This window comes from Microtus oregoni, unplaced genomic scaffold (assembly GCF_018167655.1).
Source record: "Microtus oregoni isolate MIOR12 unplaced genomic scaffold, Mior012 000131F_ref0000151, whole genome shotgun sequence".
Lineage (NCBI taxonomy): Eukaryota > Metazoa > Chordata > Mammalia > Rodentia > Cricetidae > Microtus > Microtus oregoni.
Genome location: NW_024544774.1, coordinates 334,104 through 347,004, shown reverse-complemented (window position 1 = coordinate 347,004; position 12,901 = coordinate 334,104).

Below are 12,901 nucleotides of genomic sequence, written 5' to 3'. Positions count from 1 at the left end.
GTAACATTAATGACATCACTGACAGTGTAAACATCTGGCGATAAATATTCACATGCAGCAAAGTTATACAATGAAGATGCCTAATAAAGTATGTTGATAAGCACTGAGATATAAGACATAAAAAAATACCAGTTGATGTCCCAACGAATTCCAAATAATCTATAGTCAATTTAGTGAGTAAACAAAATGAGTGGAGTTGAAACTGAAGGGAATTCTGAACAACAAAAATAAAAGGCATCTTTAATTTACTCTTTCAAACTAGTTTCTTTGACAAAATTAATAGTTTCAATTACAAATACTTAATAACAGTTGATAAATGGATTCTGGTATCATATTCACTGTTTATTAAAACTAGGAAGTAATTATCTGTTTAATTTAGCATATTTTACCAACTTTCAATTGCACACAAAGTATTTACCACATACAAAATTAGTCCTGCATCCACAAGAGCTTGGTTTATGACATTTATTTTTTTTTATAAATTGGTTGCAAAGAATATTTCTTAGATTCTTTTTTCTTCTTCAGCACTTCTGTGGCTATTTTAGCATTGGTCAAAATGTTGTATTAAAGAATCCAAAACCATCCCTGCATTTGTATAGGATTTGAAAATTAAAGTGTTTACTATGATATTTGTATAACTTAAACTACTTATAAATTATTAGTTACTGAAAATGTTAGAAGAGGTGCCCAATGTATTGGTTCTCTTGTTATTCTGTGTTAGAATTAAGAATTCCTTCATATTTCAAAGTTATACACTATCTTCATATTATAAGGTCTAGTCTCACCTATAGTAACTTTTAATACTATTTTAAATATAAGATAAAAAATATTCTCCCAGATTACTATGTATTTGTCTATCGTAGCTTCCTCAGTACTTAAAGATATTTTCCTTTTATTTATTATTTTATTTATTTATTTTTGATATTTATCTTTGAGAATTAGAAAGTGAATGTTTCCAATTCATTGATTATAGGGTGGTTTTCTCTTTCCCTCTTTCTCAATTTCTGTCTCTGCTTCTTTGTATGATAATGTATATCTATATGAATGGTATGCATAAATGTAGACATAGATGATTTCATCCTCGGTTTTGATACTGACATTCCATAGGGATAATGGATGAAAATAAATGAAAGAGAAAATAATTCTAGTATCTTATGTAGTGATTTGAGAGCAGGTAGCTACATTGGCTTAGGAGGGTACAGAGTCATGAATTGTATTTGAAGAAAAGCAGAAGAGAATTCTGAGAGCTATGCTTCACTAGGCTTCATTGAGCCATAGTGGGCATTGACAGATGTAGTTTGAAAACCTGGAGTAGCAAAAACAAAAACAAACAAATAAACAAAATCTTTCTGTCACTGAAGACAATGTTTTTTGGGATTTTTGCCCAGAGGCTTGGATTCTAGCCATGTAATTACAGTATTAAAAAAAAAAAAACAACTTAAATCCTAGTATCTGAGCTAAGTCTTTATTCAAAGGTATAATGTAAATCAAGCAGTATTTTATTTAACTTTGTCAAAAATACCTTACAATAAGAGAGATTTATGCTTATGAAATTTAGTAGTATTTGTCAGACTTATGAGAGTTTCAGGATATTAAGTCCTCATTAAAGTGATACAAAGCATATCTGCAATTTCTTTGTGTTACCTAGTAAGCTGAAGAGTGAAATCAAACTTCATATTGCTAATAATTCTGTTCAATTACGTTTTATTTACTTAGCATAAATAGCTTCTGTAACTAATAATCAATTTTAGTTATTTTTAGTGTGTTAATGACCAATTTCAACAAATGAAATTTGTGTCTGAATCTGTGAGGAGGATAGGACTGAGTTCTATGTCATTAGTTGCTTGTAAGCACTTTCTCATCTGTGAAGTTAGTTTAAAGTCTTGTCTGCTAATTTAATATGACATGCAACTAGTCAGAAACCTGAAGGCATGCAGTGAATGCTCTTTTTAGGTTAGTGTGACAAAAGTGTGAATATAATATGTTAGTATATTATTTATTGGGTGAGTCTAGCTTTGAACTGAGCACAGTTGGACAATACATAACAATTAATCATTTTAATTTTTAGATATAATTGACAATATTATTAATTCTGTAGACTCGATAGAAAAATGGCTTGGATTGATTAAAATTGAATATGTCATGGGAAAAGGATGTAACCATCAGAATGTCTGAAGTCTTCATAGTTTATGTAACATGTTCTTAGATTTTAATTGAGATACAAATGAAGAAGAAAAAATATTTAAATGACTGTCATTTTAGTTGAACAAATAGAGTTATCTTTAAATACACGTTTTTATTCTCTTTTTGAAAATTTAATATCTTTAAATTCATATACTGACTTTTTAGCCTTCTCTTTTACATTTAGTGTTTTATCATTAGTAACTCTCACTGGTCTTATTCCAATTTGGTACACCATGAAGAGTTATCTGAATAAAGAAACATAAATTTAGAAAATGCCTCCATAGATCCAACTGTAAGATTGTTTTTAAAATTAGTTATTGATGAGGAAGAGCCCAGGGCATTGTGAGTTGTTTTGTCCCAGGACTGGTGGCCCTAAGTTCTATAAGACAGCAGAGAGACCAAGTCATTGTAGCAAGCCCATAAGCAGCACCCTTCCATGGCCACTGCATCATCTCCTCATCTCCTGCCTCTAGATTCCTGCTTTTGTTAAAATTTCCATCCAGGCTTCCATTGACAAAGCACAGCAATGGAGTGTAAGACAAATTAACTATTTCCACATCAACTTGTTTTTTTTTTTTAATCTGGGTGTTTTGTTGCAGCAAAGAAAACCCTAACAGAGGCATTAGTTTTTGAGATGGCGTTCATATTTCTAATGATTGTGCATGTGTGTGTGTGTGTGTGTGTGTGTAAATGTGCATAAATATAAATCTTTAATCAGATCTCAATCTTAGAATTACTGTTTAAATGATTATTTCTTTGAAATTCAGATAAAATATATTATTTTGAAAGTTCTAATTTTATACAAGATAATTCATTATTTTCACATTCTTCTTTTATATTACCCTCTTATGAAATAATAATATAATTTAGGACCAATAAACCCACCTAGAATGATAGGGAATTTAAAATTAGCTTAATTTTCATTCCCTAGATTTAGATCATTGGGAGTAGTTTCCTTTAGTCAAAGAAAAGAAATTGTTTACCACCCCCATCACACAGATAAAAGCACAGGGATATTTTGCATTTTTACTGACTTTTATTCAGAAATTCAAATAAGTAGTGTATTCTTCCTATGGAGAATAATTCCCTCCTTAATTGAAAAATAAAAAAGTAAATATTCTAATGCAAAATGTGACCATCTGTATTTCTTGGTGTTGTTTTATGCAGCTAGAATTCGCAGGTGTCTTTTAAACAATGATGAATTAGAAGCAATGCTCTTTTCAAATCATTTGTCTATTAACTACCTTTGTGATAATAATGCATTTGCATTTTTAATTTCCTCAGTTGTAAATGAGCACCTCTGAACCACTTCCTAATTATTTTACAATTTTCTTGTATTGTTCATTATTCATGCTTTCTATTTACTAAATAAAAATGACTTTTCCTCCAAAGGATATTTGCAATTCTTATTATGACACACATATTTTATTTGTATTCATATAAGGAATAAAGAATGGAAGAAAGAATACAGACAAAGCATTCAACAAGAAACAATTGCACCAAGCTATCTACTCACCCATATATGTAGTGTAGAACAGAGCATACAATCTGGCATAGTAAGAACCATGATTATTAATTTTAGCAAACAAAGTAAAGACCTAACTTATTTGAGAAAAATCAAACCAGGGAAATGTGCACAGACTATTAAACAGTAGCCAATGACTATAGACATTAATATAAAATAATCTCTGATATATGGAGAAATAAGGAACACAGTGATGTTACACATAGTTTTCCATAAGGACTAACAGACTACCTAGTATTCAAGATCATATATAAAAAGCAGATTGTTAAAGCCAGCTCTTCCTGGTTTATGAAAATCACACCTTAACTTTCACTCAACCTTACCCTTATTAATTTATTTATATTTGTTTACCTTTGTTTTTATATAATAGGATTGTATCTCACTATATAACCCAGGTCTTAGAATGGTCCTACCACATTGTTCAGGGATTACAGGCATGTGTCACCACGCGTAATTTTCATCTTTATCTTTAGTGATAAAACTAATTATGTTCATACCACAGTGGGAAATATATTTAAGTGACATATTTTGTCAAATGCTACCAGTCAAAACTAACTGGTTTATTAGCACATTATTGCATGAGAGGATTACTAGTCCCGTGACTGTTACTGACTGATCTATCTCCTCAACCTTGTCTTCTACTTGTGGTTCATTTGTTCTTCATGATTTCTCGTCTTGGTAAATCTTTCCAGTGAGGTTGTCATTTGACTTATTCATTAACTTTTCACTCCCTGTATGACGTCTGCTTGTCTTTCTTTAGCAATTCTATCTTTGTTGAATTTTACCATTTTCATCTCTTCATTTTTATTTGCTTGGAGTATATTCATGTCTCATTTGAGCTGTTTGACTATACATGTAACCATTTCTTTCATTCTTTGTCTGGAAATTTTCAGGTCACTTTAGTAGGTACCACTATAACGAGATTACTAATATGTAAAAAAAAACATGTTTTCATGATTTTTTATGTTATTTTTTTCCACATTGGTTAGTTATTTGGACTGATTTATTGGTTGAGAATTTCTTTCATTTTTTTTTTCAAATCACCTTACTTCTTTTACTGTAGGTGTTTACAAAGTTTATAAGAAGAATAAATCTTTGCGTGGCAGAAAAACCCATTTTTTTTGTGATGCTTGTACAGAAAGTCACAGAGTAGCACAAGTGGGCATAAACAAGAGAATCTGATGTCTCCAAATTGCTACAGAGAGTCATGGAAATTCTATTCCTGAATGGGATTCCTGGGATCTACACTCTATCTTTGAGTAGGAGGCCAGTGGCTGGTGTTTGCAGTATGAGTCCCAGAAGATGTAAAGTGACCCCATGTAGAAAATCAGGGTACAAGAGGTGCTGTGTGCTCCTGGCACAGGAGGTTTCTGGCAGGGTAGGTGATCCTAAGCCGGCAATTTGTTTCTTTTATAGACAACCTAAATTAAAAGAGAACCTAGATTAAAATTTTTAGTATAGCACTCTCTACTCATTTTGTTTTAAATAGATTCATATGTGTATATAAAAATGAATTTATCATCTACATTTTTATACTAAAAGGTGTTTATATTATGTTTCATGAACTTGAATAAAATAGGTGTAGGAAGTTAAGTACCATAAATGTTCAAAAAATAGGTTGGCTGGCAAGAAAACTTAGAGGCAAAAGGCACCTACTGCCACATCTGAGTTCAGTCCCTGGAATATACATAAGACAAGAGAAATCTGACATCGTCAGGTTTTGTTCTGGTTTACTTATGCATGCGTATATTGGCTTTCTTGCCCCACACCAAAATAAATATAATAAGAAATTGAGAGGATCATTTTAAAGTAAACCCCATCAAATATTACTATTTTTTAAATAGGTTAATGAATTAATTTTTGTTTTTATTTTGGTCTGCAGTATTTATCTTGTCTTTCTAAATAATATTTTTCTAGTCTTTCATTACCTTAAAGAACCTATCTTACTGAGCAATCATTTAACAAATGGAGGGGAGCAAGTCCTCCACAGCCAAAATTTTAGAACTTAAAAGTTTACCCAAAGCAAACAGTGGACATAAGAGATAACAATAAGAATATTTCTTCATATAATTTACAGGTTACATATGTGAGAAAATGAAAAATTTCCAGAATATCTGCTTTTTATTCCATGTAATTCAAGCATCAATTCTCTTTGACCATTTTCTTATTTCAGGTACAAAACCAATAGAACACCCATAATCTAATGTCTACCTGTGAGTGATGCAGTCTGAAATGACATTGTATAGCTTTTCTAAAATTCTCCCAGAATAAGAACTAACAATTTTAATATGTATTTGGTACAAATAGTATAGCACGAACATTAAAGAACAGATAAATAATTCATGTATGAGTACCTTTTTCTGACCAAATATTAATGGGGAAATTTGAGAAAAAGAATTTAAATTTAAATAAAATCATTATATGAACTGTTCAATAATCTATAAACAGTTTAAATTCACTTATAAATTAATCAACAGTTACTTTAATTTTATGCATTGTGTGATTTATTTCTGTTTATGTTATCATAGTTTATGAATAAATAAGGATATTTTGCATTTTTCTCCTAATCTTATTTAGTGGTTTCTGACTTACTATAAAAGGGTACTCTAAGATATTGTAAATATTATATTCTTTGTATAGTTTAACTTGATTTATTTTTCTTATGATCTGTTGTGTATCATTCAATGTTGTAAGCAAACATTCCAAGAATGTTTATATTATTTAGAAAATACAGTATTGCCCTTATTTTTATTTTATTATATTATGCTTCTATTGTTATGACTAGTATTAATAAACTAAATCTTCATTTAGTTTATTTCTGAAACATATAATTATAAGCTTCCACTGTTTGCTAGATTGTGGGAAAACAATGATTAAAATATATAGCTCATGGTTTTTATATCTATAGCTGTATTAAAACAATTTATCTTCAAGATTTTCTGTTGACTCCTTATGCTTTCCATTTTCTAATTTAGCATGCCTAGAGAATTAAGAGGTTTTCTTAATGGGGATATAGAATTAAAAAACAAATATACCTCAGCTTATTTTTAATGTACTTTCAAAATAACACCTTATAACCCAGAAGGAAATTATACTTTGGATAGCAATAGTTTTATCTGTTTTAATAATAAAAGGAAAATAAAATATTCTAATAAAGGAGAGTCCCTGGCCTGGAAATATTTTCTGAATTATGTGATGGTATAGAATAGAATTGATATTAACCATAAAATAATTTTTAGGTCCTGGAAAACAAAAACAAAATGGTTGTGTGGTGGTACCATGAGTTAGTGAAGATTCTATGAACAGAAAAACTTTCCACAGCCATTACTTCCCATCATCATGAGCTCCAAAGTTAAGCTTTGATCATAATTCACTTAGCTATATTTTTCTTTTTGCTAAAAATCTGAGAAAATAGACTCAAAACCACAATGATTGCTTACCAAAGAGTGGGTCCAATGTGCAAAATACCATTTGGGAAAGTAGCTTCCTAAAAATTTGGGACTAAATAAACAAAATAAAGACAAAATGTTCCTTGTCCACATAAAGAGAAAGTCATTGAAAAACTCCCTCGTACCTATGCATGGACCTGCTTTTAAATGGTGGAAATGATTAGTGGAAAAGGAAGTGGGGTAAGACAGTGATAGGATAATAAATGTGAACAAAGAACATATCTTTAATGTCATAGTCAAATTTCCTATTATATACAGAGATTACAAATATTGATTTAGAATAAAATTAATAGATACTAAAATTCAGGCTGGTGCATGTGCAATGATGACCATAGACATATGCACATGTTATAATTGAATAATTTAACTCATTAAATCTGAGATAAAGACCGAAATCACATTCCATTGTATGAACTATAACATCATTACATACAATTATAAATGGTTTTATTGGCAGAAAGCTTCTGAATGAATGAGCAGTGACACACAGCAAATACAGCTTTGTGCCTATTTAATACAAAGAGGACTTAGGTTTTATTTTGGTAGTACTAGGTACAGAACCTAAGGTCTCATCTACACTAAACAGTCCTTCCTTAAAAATGCACCTGAATGCACAAAATAAGCAAAATCCCTTGAGTCATTTAAATGGCAGCATAGATTCATAAATTTTCAAATTTAGCAGGTGTCTTAGATTCTACGCTGTGAAGCACATTAAACATAAAAATATTTTAAATCAACCTAGCACTTCTTTCTTAGAGAAAGCTGTTCAAATATTCATGAGACATAATTGTTAGAATTTTTCTTTTTAATGAATAAAATATGTGTATTTATAGCTTCAGTGACCTAATTCTTGTTTTCCTGATGCTCTGCTCTAACATCGCAATTCATTTTCTGGGATTTACTGTTCCTCTTTGCCTGTTGTGCTGAGACATTCTAAACGAACAAAGTTCAGATATGAGTTAGTCTCCTAGCCACTTTCTTAGACAGGACACAAGACTCAACATCTCAACACTACCCCAAAAAAAACATTTTCTTTTTTACCCAGCATTGACTTTTCAGGAAGTGGAGGATGGCTATTTTCAATGAGAAAGAACCCTTATAATAATGCATTTTATTACGCTTCCCTTGAATTTTATATTAGTCTCACTTGTGACATGCCTTCACAAGTCCTTGATTGAAACCTTGTTCTCCAGTGAACAGCAGTACCTTTGGAAGCCTAGGGGGCTAGGAGGTGTTGAATGTTGGACAAACAGGTTATTAGCAATAGACTTTTTTTAGTTGTTCACTCTCTGTGATGCCCAGAACTTTTTTCTTGCTCCAAAACTATGTGAAATGCCTCTGCCAAACTTTCTCACCACTACCTTACCTTGTCTTGCCAAGACAGAATAACTATTAAAAGCTAAATTTATATATATATTATAAATTTATATATATTATAATAATTTACATAATATTATAAATTATAAATATATATATACACATCTATCTATCTGTCTGTCTGTCTGTCTGCCTGCCTATCCATGTGTATAAATTATATTTTATAATTATATAATGTTAGAAATTACTGTAACATTTTATACTATAAATAATATTACATATAGTTATATATAACAATGTATAATAAAATAATTACATTTAACATGTAATTATTATGTATATCAATGTAGTAAGTTCAGGAACTTCAGATGAAATGATCTTCTCTTGTTCACATTTGTTTCCTTAGTGATAAATATGAGAATTAAAGAGAATTACAAAATAAGCCAAAAAGTAGGGCTATTTATGATGATTTAGATAAAAATCCTTCATTAATTTGAAAGTTGCACATAGTGAATACTTGTTCATAAGACTATTGAGAACTTTTTAAATAATAAGATAAAATGTAATAAGAGGTAACAAAAAGTAACATGTTTTGATTGGATAACACTAATATTCTAACCAGACAAGTATAGGCACTAAACAAAGCATCCAGCACTAGAACTGGGTTGCATCCAATTGAGAGTTGGACAAAGAGATCCCATAAACATCTCCAAAGAATCCAGGCTGTTGCCAGAACAATAGCCTTCTCTCCTCAAACTGACAGCAAGGCACCAGTGCTGAAGATATCACCTACTGTCCACATAGAAACTTCACTCATATGTTCTAGGCACTCCGAAGGCTATCAAAAGAGAAACCTAAGTACCAGCTCAGCCATAAATTCTGTGATAGGCAGTGCTCCCTGGCTCAAATGTATGTTAATTCTAGTGTGGCACAAACTTTGTGGGACTAACCAACCAAAGTCTGAATTTATTTTAGGCCCATGCCTGACAATGTTTGGGTGACCAAGAACAAAAGACTAGATAGCCAAGAATCCTAGAACAAGCCATATACTAACGGTCTTAAAAACAAATAAACATAGCAAAAAATAAGCCTTTTTTTGCCATATTAATATTTCATTGCCCCACAGACAGACATGCAGGGATGCGGTCGGATTGGGGTTGACAGGCAGAGAGAGAGAGGGAGACTTTGCATTAAAGGGATCTAATTAAAACATGTGCCTCAAATCCCTCCCCACAGAGGTCAGGAAACCCTGTGGAAGAAGAGACTGAAAGAGAATAAGGGGAAGGGGAATACAGAATACCAGGTGAACATGTTCATCTAAACTAACTGAGCAAAGCTCATATGAACTCGTAGAGACTAAAGCAGGAAGTACAGAATCTACACAGGTCTGCACCAGGACGTGTGTGTGTGTGTGTTTGTGTGTGTTATATATATTATAGCTTTCAGTTTAGCACTTGTATGGGACTCCTGAGTGTGTGAAGGAATGTGTCTCCATTTCTAGTACTTTTTTTGCACAATTTTTTTTTCTGTTGGTTTGCCTTGTCAAACTTATGAGCAATAGATTTTGTTTGATCTTGGTATATTTAATTTTATTATGTTTTATTTCCATCTCTTGGAAGACATTTATTTTCTAATTTAAAACAGAAAGAAGGTAGATCCAGAAAGGTAAGGACATGGGGAAGAGTAAAGGGAGGGTAAACTATAATTATGTCATATTGTAAGACAAAAGAATATATTTTCAATATAAGAGGGGAAATGGAGGTGGCCTGCCTGCACCAAGCGGGGTAGGCGCTTTGTCTGCGAGCTGCCCAACCAGCACGGAGGCCTGATCTTTCGGCGCCAGGAGACCCAGCATTGGGGTGAGTTTCTGGCCCACGGCGCCAGCCTGGGACGGGGAGCTCGGGGGTTTCTTGGCCCCCTGTCCTGCTTGGGCTCTCTGCAGGGCCTCTACTCCCCGGGTGCTGCCTCTTTCTTCCTGGCCCACCCAGCTTCCGTCCAGAGCCCTCCCCACTTCGCCCCCACTGCCCTCTTTTGGCGCGTGGCATCGCCCAGCGCAGCCTATCTGGGCGCTGGATCCAAGTACCCGGGGCTCCCGGGCGGGCAGCAGTTCCTTTGTTTCTGTGGCCTGCCTGCACCAAGCGGGGTAGGCGCTTTGTCTGCGAGCTGCCCAACCAGCACGGAGGCCTGATCTTTCGGCGCCAGGAGACCCAGCATTGGGGAGACCCAGCATTGGGAGAGCCAACATTGGGGAGAGACAGCGTTTGGAAGGCAAGGAGACCTAATCCGGTAAAAGAAGATCCATAGGGAGCATTTGAAAGAAGAGATGGGCCGACGTCAAGGCAAGAATTCGCCCAACAAGCTGAAAAGCAACATGAAGCTACCAGAAACAAGCGACCTCTCAACGGGAGGACAAGAACCCCTTAATCAAGAGGAAGGAGAAAAGATTGACTTCATGAAAGTGATTGACACCCTTAAACAGCATGTAAAAAACGCCCTTATAGAAATGGATGAGAAATATAACAGAAAGTTTGAAGAATTGAATAAATCAGTGAATGATACCCTAGAAAACCAAGGAAAAACAATCAAACAGATAATGGAAACAGTTCAAGACCTGAAAACTGAAATGGAGGCAAAGAAGAAAACACAAACAGAGAGCCGTCTGGACATGGAAAATCTAGGTAAACGAATAGAGACTACAGAAACAAGCATAACCAGCAGAATACAAGAGATAGAAGAAAGACTCTCGGATTCTGAAGATACCATAGAGAAAATAAACACACTGATCAAAGAAAACAGCAAGTCCAACAAACTCTCATCACAAAACATTCAGGAAATATGGGACACAATAAAAAGACCAAACCTAAGAATAATAGGAGTAGAAGAAGGAGAAGAAGGGCAGCTCAATGGTCCAGAAAATCTATTTAATAAAATTATAGAAGAAAACTTTCCCAACCTAAGGAAAGATTTTCCTATGAAGGTGCAAGAAGCATACAGAACACCGAATAGGCTGGATCAAAAAAAAACATCCCCTCGCCATATAATTATCAAAACACAAAGCATACAGAATAAGGAAAGAATATTAAGAGCTGCAAAGGAAAAAGGCCAAATTACTTATAAAGGTAAACCTATCAGACTTACACCTGACTTCTCCATGGAAACCATGAAAGCCAGAAGGTCCTGGATAGATGTACTGCAGAAACTGAGAGACCATGGGTGCAAGCCCAGATTACTATACCCAGCCAAGCTTTCATTCACTATAAATGGAGAAAATAAAATTTTCCAGGATAAAAACAAATTTAAACAATACGCAGCCACAAATCCAGCCTTACAGAAAGTAATTGAAGGAAAATCACTAACCAAGGAGTCCAACAATGACCACAATAACTCAGACATCTAGAGACCCTTCACCAACACAAAACAAAGAAGGGAAACACACAAACTCTACGACTAAAAAAATGACCGGAGTTAACAACCACTGGTCATTAATATCACTTAATGTCAATGGACTCAACTCACCTATAAAAAGGCACAGGCTAAGAGATTGGATAAGAAAACAGGATCCAACATTCTGCTGTTTACAAGAAACACACCTCAACCACAAAGACAGGCACCTACTCAGAGTAAAGGGCTGGGAAAAGGCCTATCAAGCAAATGGACCTAAGAAACAGGCAGGTGTGGCCATACTAATCTCTAACAAAGTTGACTTTAAACTTAAATCAATCAGAAGAGATGGAGAGGGGCATTTTATACTCATAACAGGAACAGTTCATCAGGATGAAGTCTCAATCCTGAACATCTATGCCCCTAATATAAAAGCACCCACGTACATAAAAGAAACATTGCTAAAATTCAAGGCAGCCATCAAACCGCACACACTAATAGTAGGAGACTTCAACACTCCTCTCTCACCAATGGACAGGTCAATCAGACAGGAACCTAACAGAGAAATAAGAGAATTAGTGGAGGTAATGAATCAAATGGACTTAACAGACATCTATAGAACATTCCATCCAAATAGGAAAGAATATACCTTCTTCTCTGCAGCTCATGGAACCTTCTCGAAAATCGACCACATAGTCGGTAACAAAGCAAACATCCACAGTTACAAAAAAATATTAGTAACCACCTGTGTCTTATCAGATCACCATGGATTAAAGTTAGAATTCAACAATAATGCTACCCCCAGAAAGCATACAAAGTCATGGAAACTGAACAGTCAACTATTGAACCATAGCTGGATTAAGGAAGAAATAAAGAAAGAAATTAAAGTCTTCCTGGAATTCAATGAAAATAAAGAAACAACATACTCAAACTTATGGGACACTATGAAAGCAGTCCTAAGAGGAAAGTTCATAGCACTAAGTGCCCACTTAAAGAAAACAGAGAAAGCTCACATTGGAGACTTAACAGCCCACCTGAAAGCTCT